Here is a 15,014-nt window from a genome sequence, read left to right on the forward strand (position 1 = left end):
GATCTACAATTTTCATATAAAAATTATTTTCATTTAATTCCGTAAAAAAATGATTTGATATATTATTTTTTTTTCGGAATTAAATGAAAATAATTTTTATATGAAAATTATAGATTTCGACGAGATCTACAACTTTCTAGTTTTAAATTTTTTCATTTCAAGTCGTTAAGATGCTCAAAAAAAAATTAATAACATATTTAGACTTAAGGATATTTTCGTCTTTTCACACCTGAAGTTTGACGGTGTTAGAGCCCAAACTGACGGAAGTGGCATGGAGGATAAAAAAAAGTTAGAGTAGTGGCGCTGAAGACCGCTGAACTTTTCTAGGAGCGCACAGGACATTATGATCTTTTTTTTTAATGGCACACAGAGAATTGTCTCTAAAATTTTATTACTACAAAAGGTAATGCATCTGGAGTGACATTTCACAGCCTCGCCACGAGGCAAAAGAAATATAGAAATACAGAATGATAGAGAAATAGAGGTGGCCAAACTAACTCACATCCACCAACTATTCACTTCCCTTCTTTGTCCCAACTATCACCACCACCCGCAACACTCCTTTTCCCAAAATCCCCTTGAGAGCAGTTACATGATCCAGGCCCAACTGCTGCTAACGAAGCCTTGAATATGATGGACAACTTGCAGGCGCCCCCTGCTTAAGCTGCCACAGTAAAAGCTTCACTGCGATGTCTGTTCTATCAGAATCCATCGTACATGATACCTCATTAAGGTTGAACCCACGAACGCTAGTTTCCATCAGATTTGAGATACCAAGAAAGGGGCATTCGGTGGCCGGATCGCCTTGCCTAACTCATGAGCCTCAGGTTTTGCAGGTGGACGACCAAGAGCGCTTGTTTTCTTATCTTCCTCTTCTTTTACAGTGACCATGTGATCAGGCTCTCCAGGCTCAGGGCATTTTTGCTTAATACACTCGAATATCTTATCCTGATACAGATCCTTGGTACTTGCTGAGCGCCCTGAGTAAATGCTGGTCCTGGGGAAAGCTTTCTCTGGTGGTGTGGCAGGTGTATAGTCAGGGGGAAGGGAGAGCAAATCATCCCAATTCCCCAAAAGTTCTTTGTACACTTTGCGTAGTGACGTAGCACAACCTCTGCGAGGCCCGTAACCTTACAGATATCAGCCTCAGTTTTGCGCTTCTCTTCAAGACATGCAAGGGTAAGCACTTATTAACAACTGCCTCGCCAATATGAGCTGCAAGTTCCTGAAGAGTCAACATACAATATATTAAAGCAGATATTGATTTTCAGCATAATGCTTCAGTAACAGTTTTTTCAGATCATCTGATACCTGATCAGATTTATTCAGCTGGAGCAAGCTGCAAAATCGGGGCGCATATGAACAGCTATTGAGTTGCTGTTAAGTGGTTGACTCAGTTTCAGAGATTCGGCAAGTAGTTTGATGTATTTTCCTATCTCTTTTTGAGGAAGATTGCTAGCAGTAGATAATTCCTATTCACATCGAAGACAGAAGGTGAATCGGTAGTGATTGATAAAATTAGTGTGACATGAATAGTATACCAAGTTTCAGATATTTGCCAGGTATTGTTAAAGTTTTTCCTGCTATCTATATCTGAGGAAGATTGCTAGCATTGAGATCTCTTAGCTCCGTAGCATGCAGACATATAGCATTAAACGAAAATGCATACTACACCAAGCGTTTGTGTAACAAAGATTCAACTTAACCGAGCTGACAAACATTTGGTTCATTGCCTGTCAATGAAGCATCTTTAAAATGGTTTGGGATGAATTCAGGTATTCCCAATGAGGTTAAAGATACCCTAGTAAGTATTAGCTACAACATCAGTCTGCATACAGTGAGGTAACCAAGTCAGATTTTTTTTCATCAATGTTAATGGCAAGCATAACATCATGGTACATATGATGGCTAAAAAGAACACTGAATTCGGGTGATCTAACACTAATTGACTTGGTGACTTTGGTGGACTTATTTCAATATGCTGTAAAGTAGCATATCTTTTGGAATTGAAACCATTAGCTGATTCAAATTTACTCACACAATACCCAACTCCAAGAAAATCAAATCTAGTGAAACAACAAAATTTCTGTTTCCAAAACTATAATTATCCATATAACCAATCCTAAATACGAACTGTTTGAAGAAATGCATGCTTATGCTTTCGCAGTTAGGCATACACATCTCTGCTGCACTAGAGCATTAGAACAAACACATAGTGTGCATGTGTGAATCACAAACAAACCTGCAGCATCCAGGGCTGCTGCGCCTCGCAGATGGAGATGGCCTGCAGCCGCGAGCGCCTCGACGCTCCGATTCCTGAGGCAGGTCACAGACGAGCAATCCTTGAAGAGCTCGAAAGCGTGGTCAGCTATGTCCCTGTCGAACCTGTGTATGCCTGTATGGAGACGACGTCGACGATCAGGAGGTCGGAGCGAAGGCTGTCGACTGAGATGAGCAACCACAGGTCAGCGGTCAGTCCCAGGCTCTCCCAGTTGAAAGCAAACAGAACATGGGTAAATGCTTCCGTTGGAATTTTTTCCAACTCCATTCCCAGGTTAATTCATTTCCAACATCGTTCCTTTTTAATGGTAGAGATGGACAGTGCCGTAGTAATCCAACAAAACCAGATAAATCATTAGGAACCATAGCATAGGAAATAATAAATGAGATGGTAGGTTCTTGTATTTTTTTCATTGCTCATCGCTATGGGTGGAACTTTTACAGTGGGATGTAATCCCGTATGTTCTATTGACACACACTTTTGATCTTGTTAGTTGTTACAAGCAAAGCAAATACGACGTAGATGTCAGTGGTTATGTCTAACGTTAGTACTCCTGCACTCCAGTATTCAGCAGCAGAAGAGAGCGAGTGCAGACTACAGAGTATAACTGTCCGTCCAGTAGTTTCAACTTTCAAGGTTTCGTTCCTCCATGATCAAATGGTCTTCCTTAAACCAGTGTCAGCTATCATTTCCCTGAGACGGAAAAGATTTGGAGTCAGCCAAAACGAGCAAATATTTATTCCTAATCACTAATCAGGCATCAAAATGTGCTAGCATATTCAGGGACACTGTTGTATATCATTTCTTTTCCACACATCAAGGCCTAAGATATTTATTTCTCACAACATACAGCATACTCATCAATGTTGCCAGCACGTTTACAAAGCATGTGCAACCCAAGTTAGTGTAGCCTATCTGCAAAAATGATAACAAAGGCCACTCCGAGGCAGAGCTAGAACTCCTATGAGAAGAAAAAAAGGCACGCCCTTTAGAGCCAGGATAAATTGCACAAGCAAAAATGTTGAAATCAAATCATACATAATACTAAAGGTTAATTTCAGTATAGTAGATTACAAATATGTAAAACCAAGCTTACCATAATTTTGGTATTTCTTTGAGAAGTTATATAAGGCTTTCACGATGGCCCTATATTTCATTGATTTCAGTGGCCCCGTATACCTGGAACAAGAAATATTAGAGATTTGTCAATTGTGGTGATAGAGGACGGAATTTTAATGATGATTATTGTATAAAAATTTCACAGTTAGGAATATTAATGTCTTGACAAAGAACTTACATAATTTCAGTATACCGTAATCTCCATGAAGGAAAGCCTAAATGGCATCTAGCGCGACCATACATGAGAAGTTGATCAGGTTCTGGTCCACCAAAACCTAATGGATGAAGCCAGAACTTAGGTGATAAAGTAATTAAAGCATGATAAATAACTAAATAATAATTTTATGAAATAGAGCATGCAGGAAAGGGTGACTTTGCCAAGTATACCTACAGCTTTCAACGCACTAGCCATGTCAGCTTCTGTAAATGTTGGTTTCCTTTTTGCCATCTCCATGAGTATCACCATTGAAATAAGCTGAGCAAAGTAAACTGGCTGCTTTAGCAATACCCTCCTTGCCATTAGAACCAGAAAGACAGTCTACCACTATCTCCCTTTGGCTACAGTGTAGATCTTTGATGTTTACACCAATGCCCTACATGTTGCAATGAATTATGATACATATTTACTGTTAGACATAATCTGCTGCTCCCCATTTCTCCTTGGTTGGAGACTGGTCGGCTCGGCCGACCATTCCCTATTGGGAGTTGGGGACTGATCGGCTCTGACCGACCAGTCCCTGTAGTTGTAGTAGTATAGCAATAGGCCGCCTCTAGTACATTAGTTGGTAGCTATTACATTAGCCATGTCTTGGTAGTGGGCTGAGGTAAGCTTTATACTGCTAGGAATAGTTGATATACTCTGTACCTTAGGAGTAGGTAGTTGGTGTACCATGTACCTTAGGAGTAGGTAGTTGGTGTACCCTGTACTCAGGAGTAGGTAGTTGGCCAGCAACTATGTACCTAGTAGAGGTACAGCTAGAGTTGTATATATTCCATCCAAAGAGCAATGGAATACTCAGTTCAGTTGCCACATTCAGACTACAGAGCTCTAGTTCAGAGCGGCACTGGTTCAGAGCTATAGCGGAGAGCTCCGACCAATGCTGGTGCTTGTGCAGAAGTGTGTGTGTGAGCTGTTCTCAATATCTTCTTCTACCTCCAGCCATAGTGTGTGGTCGGCAACGCCGGTGAGTGGTCGGCTCACCCGTTCCGAAGATCCAGGGGGCCAACAAGTGGTATCGGAGCCATACAAGCGCTGTCGCCGAACTAACCGCTGGCGATGACGGACGGTTTAGAGTTGGGCGACCTAGCCACGACAGGAGGTCGTTGTGCGCACTGTGCGGGAGGTCAGCGGCACCAGTTGGCCGACGCTGACTCGCACCAACTATGGCGAGTGGGCGGTGACCATGAAGGTCAAGCTCAGAGCCCGATGGCTCTGGAATGCTATTGACAAGGGCACCGACAACGAAGAAGACGACATGTCAGCGTTGGAGGCTATCCTCGCTGTTGTGCCAGCAGAGTATAGGGAGCCGTTGGGGGCGAAGAGCTCTGCTAAGGAGGTGTGGGAGGCCATTGCGGCGATGCGCGTCGGTTCCGACCGCGTAAAGAAGGCGATGGCCCAGCTGCTGAAGCAGGAGTACGCCAACCTCAAGTTCAAGGATAGTGAATCGGTGGAGGACTTCTCCCTCCGCCTGCAGACGCTCATCAGCAAGCTAAGGAGCCACGACGTCACCATCGACGAAGAACAGGCGGTCTCCAAGTACCTCCACTCCGTGCCGGCGAAGTACATCCAGATCGCTCTCTCCATAGAGATGATGCTGGATCTGTCCACCCTCACCATTGAGGATGTGACTGGTCGGTTGCGGGCAGTGGACGAGCGTCTAGAGCAGCGACAGCAACGACTGGACAGCGGCAAGCTGCTGCTGACAGAGGAGGAGTGGGCTACCCGGAATAAAGGAGAAGAAGTCCGGGGAAGCCTCCTCCACGTGGCAAGGCTTTTTCGGAGAAGAAGAAGAAGGTCGACCCCAACGCCTGTCGGCGCTGCAGGAAACGGGCCATTGGGCAAAGGAGTGTCCAAATCACAAGCAGGAGAAGAAGACTGAGGCTCATCTGGCGTAGGCTGATGATGATGATGAGGCCACTCTCCTGATGGCGACGTTATGTGCACTGCACAACGTTGAGGCCAAGGAGAAGGGAGAGGTGATGGTGGTGGAAGGTCCTAGGAAGGCTCTGAAGGCTGTCAACCATGACGAACTGTGCGCCCAAGTCCACCTCGGACGTGTGGGTGGCGAGCAGGAGCAGCGGTGGTACCTGGACTCCTGCGCCTAGCAACCACATGACAGGCTCCAAGGTAGCCTTCTCTGAGTTCGACGACGATGTGATTGGTACGGTGAAGTTCAGTGACGGCTCAAGGGTGGCAATCCGAGGGCGCAACACCATCATCTTCAGGTGCCAGAACGGTGAGCACCGCACGCTGACGGATGTGTACTACATCCCGCAGCTACGTTCTAGCATCATCAGCATTGGCCAGCTGGATGAGCGTGGCAGCGAGGTACTGATCAAGGACGATGTCCTTAGGATCAAGGACCGGGAGCAGCGGCTTCTTGCCAAGGTGAAGAGGTCTCGGAACCGGCTGTACCTGCTCGACCTAAAGGTGGAGTAGCCCATCTGCTTGGCTGCACGACACACGGAGGAGTCATGGCTGTGGCATGCTCGGTATGGACATCTCAGCTTCGACGCTCTTGGTCGGCAGGAGAAGATGGTGACCGGGCTGCCTCACATCGATCACGCAGGCGAGCTGTGTGACAGCTGCCTGGACGGAAAGCAAAGAAGGCTGCCGTTCCCGAAGACGATGAAGTACCGTGCGGTAGAGGTCGTCGAGCTGGTCCATGGTGACCTCTGTGGGCCGATCACGCTGGCCCAGCGGGCGCAAGTACTTGATCTTGCTGGTGGATGACTGCAGTCGATACATGTGGCTGTACCTTCTGACCGGCAAGACCGAGGTAGTGGAAGCGGTCAAGAAGTTCAAGGCGCGCACGGAGGTGGAGAGCGACAAGAAGCTGCGTGTGCTGCGAACTGATCGCGGCGGCGAATTCACTTCGGTGGAGTTCGCTGCGTACTGCGTAGATCAGGGTATGGTGTGACACCACACCGCGTCGTACTCGCCACAACAGAATGGCATGGTGGAGCGGCGGAATCAGACGGTGGTCGACATGGCTCGATCCATAATGAAGGCTAAGAAGATGCCGGCGGAGTTCTAGGGAGAGGCGGTGACCACGGCGGTGTTTATCCTCAACCGCGCGCCCACCATGGCCTTGAAGGGCAAGACGCCATTCGAGGCTTGGCATGGACGCAAGCCAAATGTGTCCTTCCTTAGGACATTTGGCTGCGTCGGCCATGTGAAGAACACCAAGCCTCACCTTGGCAAGCTGAAAGACAGGAGCATGCCGATGGTGCTCCTAGGCTACGCGGAGGGCAGCAAGGCCTATTGGCTTTATGATCCCAAGAGAGGCAAGGTGGTGATCTTTAGGGATGTGGTGTTCGATGAGAAGACGGCCTGTGACTGGGATAGTCTAGGCATGGGGGAAGCCGACAGTTTCACCAGTACCTTCGTCGTCGGGCACTTGGTCATCCACGGTGGTGGAGACGCTGGAGAGGAGGTGCTGACCACTCCAGTAACAGAGCTGAGCACTACTAGGGCTGTGCCGAGCACTCCGGGAGGGGTGCCGGGCACTGCAGAGGGGGTGCTGAGCACTTCAGCAGCAGTGCCGAGCACTCTAGGAGGAGTGCCGAGCACTGTAGAGGGGGTGCCTAGCACTTTAGCAGCAGTGCCGAGGGGACCACCGATCGAGTTCACCTTCCCTCCAAGCGACATCAGCGAATTCATGGATGCTTTCCACGATGGCAAGGAGGTCTGGTTCTGCAGGCTGGACAACATCGTCGGCAATGCAGGGGCCACAGGCCTAGCAAGTCGATTGCTCGATGAGCTAGAGCTGCTCCTTGTTAGTGCCGAGGAGCCACCGACATTCGCAGTGGCTGAATGCGACGCCAATTGGCGATGAGCGATGTTGGAAGAGATGAAGGCAATCAAGGACAATGACACATGGGAGCTGGTAGATCCACCAGTGGGCTGCAGGCCAATCAGATTGAAATGGGTCTACAAGGTGAAGTAGGACGAGCGTGACGGCATTGTCAAGTACAAGGCTTGGCTCATCGCCCACGGCTTCGTGCAGCGTGAGGGCATCGACTTCGAGGAAGTCTTTGCTCCGGTGGCGCGAATGGAGTCCATTCGCTTGCTGTTGGCCATGGCAGCAGCGAAGGATTGACGCGTCCACCACCTCGATGTCAAGTCTGTGTTCCTCAACGGTGAGCTTGCAGAGACGGTCTTCGTCAAGCAAGCTCCGGGCTTCGCCATCAAAGGAGCTTAGCACATGGTGCTCAAGCTACGCAAGGCGCTCTACGGGCTGTGGTAGGACCCTCGGGCGTGGAACACCAAGCTCGACGCCACCTTGGGCGAGCTTGGGTTCACTCGCTGTGCTACAGAGCACGCGCTCTACATGCGGCCATGGGGGAAGGAGGAGCTCGTCATCGACGTGTACGTGGATGACTTAATCATCACCGGAGCACGAGCATAGGACATCGATGGTTTCAAGGGTGAGATGGCGGCTCGTTTCAAGATGAGCAATTTCGGCACGCTCTCCTACTACCTCGGCATCGAGGTGAGGCAGGGGAAGCAGAGCATCTCCCTGGATTAGCGCGCCTACGCGGAGAAGCTGCTGGAGCACGACGGCATGGCGAAGTGCAAGCCGTGTGCGACTCCGATGGAGGAGCTACTGAAGCTGAGCAAGCACAACACTACTGCGAAGGTGGATGTGACGCGCTATCGGAGTATCATCGGTGGGCTGCGCTACCTCACTCATACCTGACCGGACATTGCGTTCGCGGTTGGGTATGTCAGCCGTTTCATGGAGGACCCGCACGAAGATCACTGGTCGGCAGTGAAAAAGTTGCTGCGCTACATCAAGGGGACGCTCGATCAACGATCATCTTCCCCAAGAGTGGCGGCAAGGGTGGGTTGCGGCTCACGGTGTTCAGTGAGGCACCCCCAAGGCAAAGAAAGGTGAGCCAGAGCTCACTGTTTTCAGTGATGCGGACATGGCGGGCGACATTGATGGGCGACGGAGCACCTCCGACGTACTAGTCTTCTTTGGAGCGGCCCCCATTGCTTGGCAGTCGCTGAAGCAAAAGATCATGGCGCCGTCGACGTGTGAGGCGGAGTACATCGCAGCGGCCACGACGGTGTGCCAGGCTGTCTAGTTGCGTCGGCTGCTAGGCGAGCTGACCGACGAGGAAGCTCACCCACCAGCTCTGATGGTGGATAAATAGCCAGCCATCGCCCTCGCCAAGAACCCTGTCCTCCATGACCGGAGCAAGCACATCGACATCAAGTTCCACTTCCTCCGGGACTGCATCGATGGAGGGCAGATCGTCATCGAGTTTGTCGAGACTGGCAGACAGCTCGCTGGCATCCTCACAAAGTCACTCGGACGCCTGCGGTTCATAGAGCCGAGGAAGATGATTGACATGGATGAGGTCAAGGCATCGGGCTAGCAGCAGGATTAGGGAAAGAATTGTTAGACATAATCTGCTGCTCCCCATTTTTCCTTGGTTGGAGACTGGTCGGCTCGGCCGACCACTCCCTATTGGGAGTTAGGGACTGAGTGGCTCTGACCGATCAGTCCCTGTAGCTGTAGCAGTATAGCAATAGGCCACCTCTAGTACATTAGCTATTACATTAGCCATGTCTTGGTAGTGGGCTGAGGTAAGCTTTCTACTGCTAGGAGTAGTTGGTATACTCTGTATCTTAGGAGTAGGTAGTTGGTGTACCCTGTATCTTAGGAGTAGGTAATTGGTGTACCCTGTACTCAAGAGTAGATAGTTGGCTAACAACTATGTACCTAGTAGAGGTACAACTAGAGTTGTATATATTCCATCCAAAGGGCAATGGAATACTCAGTTCAGTTGCCACATTCAGACTACAGAGCTCTGGTTCAGAGCTATAGCGGAGAGCTCCGGCCAACGCTGGTGCTTGTGCAGAAGGGTGTGTGTGAGCTATTCTCAATATCTTCTTCTACCTCTAGCCATAGTGTGTGGTCGGCAACGCCGGTGAGTGGTCGGCTCACCCGTTCCGAAGATCCACGGGGCCAACATTTACAAACAAGAAAAAAAATGAACAAGCATACCAGTAGAGATATACACAAAAGTAAGATCCTAATATAAAATGGAGTAGCAGAAAGCTCAACAGTGCAGCTTACAAAATCTTCTCCTGCATTAATATCTCTTGAAGCATTCACATCAGGTTCAAATGATTTCTTCAGGACTCCTATGATGCAACATAGAATAGTGTAAGATAATCTTGCACATGCTAGATTCAGTCTACAGGTCCCAAAAGAAAAGATAATTTGTGCACCTGTCAACTAAAACATCACATGATGATGTGTAAAGGGCAACAGGAATGGTAGTTTGTTTTGTTCTGTCCGGGTATTATGACAATCCAGTAATGTTTACTGAAGTCATTTGATTTCTAATAAGCCATATTTATTTTACAGAGAAGGAATGGTAAAACGAACTTCAGACTGAAAACAGCCATACCCTGTAAACTCTAATGCTGAACTCATTGTCTTACCATCGATGTCGTAGAGACATACATACTTCACACCTATAGATGAGAGCCAGCATAGCAGTTGCTTGACCTTTGCAGTACTTTTAGCTTCTTTGCTATCTACCACAATAGCCAAGTACTTCAGTCTACCCAGATGAAGATTCTGATACTTCCGCAACAACCCAGATGAAATAAAATAGCATTCTAGACTATAAATCAGATGAGACCATAAATTTAAAAAGCTGATTGCTAAGTGGATAATGGTCCACAACAACCCCAAAACAAGATTGATAATAATTGATGGTCTAGACATCTGCACATACAGAGAGAAAAATACAATTTGTCATGCTCTCCCACAAAACACATTAAGGGTTATAGAAATATATCCAAGAGATATAAAAACGTTAGAAACATTTAGATTCTAAAACTTAATGCAATCAAGTAATATGATGTCAACATGCATCAGTGCTGTTCTGGGGATGCATAACAACAATTGACAAATGTGCAGTTGCCTCATCGCATCATTCATATTGCTAATGTGTCATAATGTTATCACATAAATCTCAACTCTCAATTGTTAAGCAAACACATGAAAATTGAGGATATGGTTGAGCCTGAAACCTCTGTTATAAACAAATTACTAACACAGTGCAGATTCCATTATATATCTCAGGCTCAGCAAACGATTTCAAGGTTTTGCATCAATTAAAACAGAGTTGCTAATGTTGCCATACTTTGAAGCTTCACAGAGCTGGAAACTTCTGTTTTTTTAGCTAAGGTGATAAAAAATGTAGGATTACAGAACAATTAAACTTTCGGCAAAGGTTATAAGAAATGTGCAAAATAGAACTCATAGAAATCTTATCAAGAAATTAAACTTAAAATAAAAGAAAGCCATGTCTTAAGAAGCATGTCTTAAGAAGTACGTATTATTTCTTCTATAAGGTTCCTTCCATTGACTAGATTGAAGCCTCTCCTAAAATCAGTCTTATATACAATAAAAGAGCCAAAAGGTGCAAGAATAGCAGAAAAGGAGACCAGTTCATTAGCATATATACATGTGGTGGCGGCTGATTCATGAAGATGGATGCCTCACTAGCCAGAAATGATTCCCTGCACAAGAACAATGAGATAACTATTCTGAAGAAAAGGAGAAATTGGAGGCAGGGCCCATCATACAGCCAACCAGATATATGAATATAAAAAAATATTGCAAATTGTCTTGAACATTTCCTTTCACCCTGTTTACTTGCTTCCTCAACAAGAGATCAAAGCAACACTAGCACAAACAAACAAGAGAGGCCAGCAAACGGCACACAGAAACAAACCTGAGAGTGAGACAAGCAAGAAATCTAACATGGGTTTGCAATCAATGGCAATCGCAGCTGAGCTGAGGAGGGCAGGAGGCTGAGGAGGAAACAATGGAAGCAACCAGAACCAGGTGTGTGTGGCAGTCAAATTAGAGAAGCCTACTTGTGGCCGGGGCTGGACTGCCGGATTAGGCAAAAACTGTAATTGTCACAGGAAGACACATGTGCTGGCGCCTCTATCATATTGACGTGTACCAGTTGACCTGTTGAGTGTGTCATCCTTATTTGTTTTCAGAGATTAGAAGAGGCTTCACACAATTCACCTCTCCCTTTGGCTTTCTACGGGCCTGTTTAGTTACCCCTGTCGGGTATCGATAGTAGCGATACCCAAAGCAAGGAAGTTAGCGCCAACGCTGACTTCTCCGGATGGATCAAGACGTATTAAAAGGTCTCGCCCGACCTAAAGGCCGCGAGCTCCATCTCGCCTGACCTCGAGGCCGTGGGCTCCGTCTCGCCCGACCCATTGGGTGCGGGCTCCGTCTCGTCCGATCCGAAAGACGCGGGTTCTGTCTCGCCCAAGGCCGTAGGCTCCGTCTCGCCTGACCTCGAGGCCGCGGGCTCCGTCTCGCCCGACCCCTTGGGTGCTGGCTCCGTATCACCCGACCCCTTGGGTGCGGGCTCCGTGTCGCCCAAGGCCGCGGGCTTCGTCTCGCCCGACCCCTTGGGTGCGGGTTCCGTCTCACCCGAGGCCGCGGGCTCCGTCTCACCCGACCCCTTGGGTGCGGGCTCCGTCTCGCCCGACACCAAGGACGTGGTTTTCGTCTCGTCAGACGGGGACCGTACCGCCGCCAACCACTCCAGGTCCAAGTGTATGGGCCTGGGTCAAAACTCTGACACCAGGAAAGAGACTGACACGCCTCGATATAACCCGTGGCCATGATGGGCCATACCTGGGGATTCACATCAAGAACAGTGTCGGGCGTGCCGGTGCTGTTCTGCCTAACCCTCGTACAGACGCTGATAGGCACGTCAGTTCACCACGACGTCCGCCGGGATGGAGTGGAACGCCATGACCGGTAGATGACGCCTGCGCATGGCGTCAGTGATGAACAAGTCCGCGATGTGGAGCCGTCCCTGTTGACATCTATAGGATCAGCGGGACCCACATGGAGGAGAAAAAGGACCCGGCAACCCTGGAAGCCTTCTTCTTCTTCTTCTCTCTCTCTCACGTTCTCCTTTTCCTCCGTTGTAACCCACACTTTCCCTTCGCCTATAAAAGGGGAAGCAGGGTGCCCCCATGAAAGGGTACAAAATCAGAATACAAGAGCACGACACGAGCACACGGCTGAGCAGCAAACGAGCTCTCAGCACCCGTTCACCCCTTCCACCAGAGACTTGGGATCGTCTCCGTCTCTCACCTATTTGTAACCCCTACTGCAAACCAAGTGTTGATAACATGAGCAGCAGCAAACTAGACGTAGAGACGTTCCGCCCGAACCAGTATAAACCCTTGTGTCATCCGAGCACACCATCCGAGCCAAACACGCAAATACAAATTTACTCATCGGTGGCCCAAAAACACCGACAGTTGGCACGCCAGGTAGGGGCTTTTTGCGCGTCTCGACGTCCACATAAGGCCTCGGATGGCTAGTCATGGCGTCAGCTGGGTCTCGGGCGCACAAGTGCGCTTCAGGAACCTGGGCTTCATCATTACGACGGAGGGAGAGTTGGTGCAAGTTCCCGCCACCGTCCAACCTCTCCACTCCGCCAGCCTTGTCACGATCATCGAGGCGCTTGAGGAGCTGTAGCTGCATGCGCCGGAGGCCCGTGCCCCCGGAAGGTACCAGCTCCTCGACTTCGATTACGGGAGGCTAGAGCGCCAGCTCGGCACCTTCCTGGGACCCTGACCATCCCAGGAGGACCTGTGCTGCCTCACCTTCTCGTTCGCCAACATCATGACGCAGCTTGCCGGAGGAGAGCCACTCTCCCCGAAATACCTCATTCGGAGCACCCCAACAACACTCCTGTCCGGTCTCCGCAACATCGCAGAGACCGTTGGACGCCTTGTGGCGCAGCGCACGCCCCCATCCCCTACAAACAATGAGTTCATGGGTGTCGGGGACCTAATACCGGGGTACCCCAGAAGGTGGAACCAATAACCACCGAACGTGAAAAACTTCTGGACGCATAAGGGCGCCGTTTCATCCCTTGTTCGAATAACAGGAGTTTGGTTCCGCCTCGCCCGACGCCTTTTTGAGATAACTTTGCTTCGCCCGAGGGCTCAGGGTTAGTCTCTGTCTCACCCGACGCCTTTGGGGCAGGCTCGGTCTCGCCCGAGGGCTGAGGGATAAACTCCGTCTCGCCCGACGCCTTTAGGGCGGGCACGGTCTCACCCAAGGGCTGAGGGGTAGATTCCGCCTCGCCCGACCCCGGAGGGCGAGGTCGGTCTCGCCCAAGAGATAGGAATTGGTCTCCGTTTTGCCCGATGGCAAGGAACGAGTCTCACCCTGCTCCATATCTAAAGAGTGGATTCATCTTACCTGACAACTTCTCCCTATTCCCTCGAGATGATAAGTACAGGGCAAGACAAGACATTCGGGTCAACCATGGCTCCAAGGACCATACCCTGTGCCCTGGCAGGAAAAGTACCGCCAGGGGATGACAGGACAGGTGCTTTAGACCCTTCCGGGCGCCGCAGAGCCCGAAAGGTTGTGCAGGTGTGTACTCCTCGCCCTGTAGAGTTGTAGGCGCCGCCTTTAGCCCTAGGACACAAAACCCGTTGAAGATATACGACAACCGCTACGCTCCAGAAAAGGATTTGCTATCTCCATGAATGACGGATTTTTCGTCACCACGCTATGGACCCAAGGGAGCGGCGCCCGCTTCCCGACCCCTCAGGTCCGCCAAGTCAGAAGGCCTTGACCACGGCATTACGCCAGATCCTGACCCCTCGTCCCTCCGACAAGGACTCACCAGAACCAGAAGACGTGCGGAGCAAGGCTAGGAGAGACTAATAAGTCAAAACCACTGTACTACAGCCCATACCCTGCGCAGGGCAACGTTCTGTGATCAACCTGATATTTTACAGAGACATCGACAGTATTGCAGGCACTTATCGTCCTTCGCACTCATCAGAATGAAGAGAGAGGATTGGGTAGACGTGAGCCACAAGAATTAGGTAGAGCCCTCATCCTTGTAAAGCCAGCCCCTTCATCTATAAAAGGGGATGCGCTTCCTCCATCAAGGGGACGGACTTGGAACCAAAAAGAAGACACACATACACACAGTCAAGATTGCTACGAGGCTCTTGACCTCCTTTCATCCCTTACATCGGAGACTTGGGACCAGTCCCTCTCTCGATTGTTTGTACCCCTTACTACAGACCGTTCACGGTGCTAATAACACGAGCAGCAACAAACTGGACGTAGGGACATTCGGCCCGAACCAGTATAAATCTTGTGACCTTTTAGCGCACCATCCGAGCCTAACGCGCATTACTATAAATTTACTTGCCGGTGCTCGTACGAAACACCGACAGTTGGCACGCCAGGTAGGGGCCTTTGCGCGTTCCAAATCAGGCCTCGGATGGCCACCCATGCAATCATCTGGGCCCCAGGCACACACGTGCGTTTCGGCGACCTAGATT

General features: G+C 49.4%; 2 pseudogenes; both read right to left on the bottom strand.

Moving 5' to 3' along the window:
* Positions 1-529: 529 nt before the first annotated feature.
* On the bottom strand, positions 530-2,548 carry LOC136536384 (plant-specific TFIIB-related protein 1-like; annotated as a pseudogene).
* A 303-nt stretch (positions 2,549-2,851) lies between these two features.
* LOC136538553 (uncharacterized) lies at positions 2,852-11,170 on the bottom strand (annotated as a pseudogene).
* Between the last annotated feature and the right edge of the window lie 3,844 nt (positions 11,171-15,014).

This window comes from Miscanthus floridulus, chromosome 2 (genome assembly GCF_019320115.1).
Source record: "Miscanthus floridulus cultivar M001 chromosome 2, ASM1932011v1, whole genome shotgun sequence".
Lineage (NCBI taxonomy): Eukaryota > Viridiplantae > Streptophyta > Magnoliopsida > Poales > Poaceae > Miscanthus > Miscanthus floridulus.